The sequence below is a fragment of the Cervus elaphus genome, chromosome 18, assembly GCF_910594005.1.
Source record: "Cervus elaphus chromosome 18, mCerEla1.1, whole genome shotgun sequence".
Taxonomy (NCBI): Eukaryota; Metazoa; Chordata; class Mammalia; order Artiodactyla; family Cervidae; genus Cervus; species Cervus elaphus.
Window position 1 is genome coordinate 28,215,477 of NC_057832.1, and position 1,813 is coordinate 28,217,289.

Sequence of the window (1,813 nt, forward strand, 5' to 3'; positions counted from 1 at the left end):
TCTAATAGAAAAACCTATAATCACTTTTTAAAATCCAGATGCATATCAGAAATATACTGACATTTTTTGAAAAATACAAATGCCCAAGTATTGCTTTTTTCTCCAGAGCTCCAGATATGTTTCCAATGAGCAGTCATGTTTCAAATCAACTGGACCATATGATGATCTTTTACTTTTATCTAGTTTGTTTCTATTTTTCTATTTCATATTCAGTGCTCCCATTTCATTTAGTTTATATTCTCCAATATCTCTGTCTCTTCTCTCTCTCTCTCTTTTTTTATGTTCTTTCTCAAGCATTTATCAAGTTTAATAGAAAAGCTTTTGTACATATACATATATATATAAGCTTCCCTGGTAGCTCAGCTGGCAAAGAATCCGCCTGAAATGCAGGCTACCCCAGTTTGAGTCTTTGGTCAGGAAGATCCCCCTGGAGAAAGGATAGGCTACCCACTCTAGTATTCTTGGGCTTCTGTGATGGCTCAGATGGTAAAGAACACCTGCAAAGCAGGAGACCTGGGTTCACTCCAGGGCTGGGAAAATCCCCTGGAAGAGGGCATGGCAATCCACTCCAGTATTCTTGCCTGGAGAATCCCCATGGGCAGAGGATCCTGGTGGGCTACAATTCATGGGGTCACAAAGAGTTGGACACAGCTGAGTGACTAAACACAGCACAGCACATACATACATATATATGTATAATATATATATTTTAGAAAACTTATTAATTTTTCCTAACTAAAAAAATTATGACATTTTGATTCACTTGTTAGACTTAGTGTGAATAGGATGCTAGATTTCTAATTAAGAATTAGATATGCAACAAGCATCAGTGATTTATTATACAGCATAGGGAACAATAGTCAATATCTTATAATAACCTAAGGTGGAAAATAATTTCAAAAATAATGTATGCGTATTTGACTAACTGAATCATCTTGCTGTGCATCTGAAACATTGTAAGTCACCTATACTTCAATAATATGTAAATATATATATATATATATATATATTTAAAAAAGAAAGTGAACTAAACTGAATAACTAGGGTATGCAGTCCTACAGATGCATAGCTAGTAGAAATATAAGAGGAGTCCTTTAGTAAACATGATGTAGAATATGTAAGAGATAAACTGCACACACATGGAAGCTAACTAGAATTAAGCAAATACATAAAGCAGATAATATATAAATTATACATCATAAATTTTCAAATGAAGGTAAGAATAAAAATGCAATTATACCTTTAGAAGATGAAATGGAAGCACTCGCTCACAATATAAAGTAAACATAAAAAATTCTAATTAAAGAATAGAAATATAATTTCATAGTGGATCCAGTAGACAAAATATTCGATTAAAGAACTAACAGAGAGAGAAAAACACATTTATGGAGGAAAACAGTAATTGAAGATTGGTTGTTCAGTTGCCGAGTCATGTCTGACTCTTTTGCAACCCCATGAACTGCAGCACGCCAGCCTTCCTTGTCCTTCACTATCACCTGGAGTTTGCTTAAACGATGTCCACTGAGTCAGTGATGTTATCCAACTATCTCAACCTCTGTCACCACTTTCTTCTCTAGCCCTCAATCTTTCCCAGCATCAGGGTTTTTTCTGATGAGTCAGATTTTCACATCAGGTGGCCAAAGTATTGGAGCTTCAGCTTCACCATCAGTCCTTCCAATGAATACTCAGGACTGATTTATTTTAGGACTAATTGGTTTGATATCCTTGCTGTTCAAGAGACTCTCAACAATCTTGTCCAGCACCACAATTTGAAAGCATCAATTCTTTGGCACTCAGCCTTCTTTATGGTTCA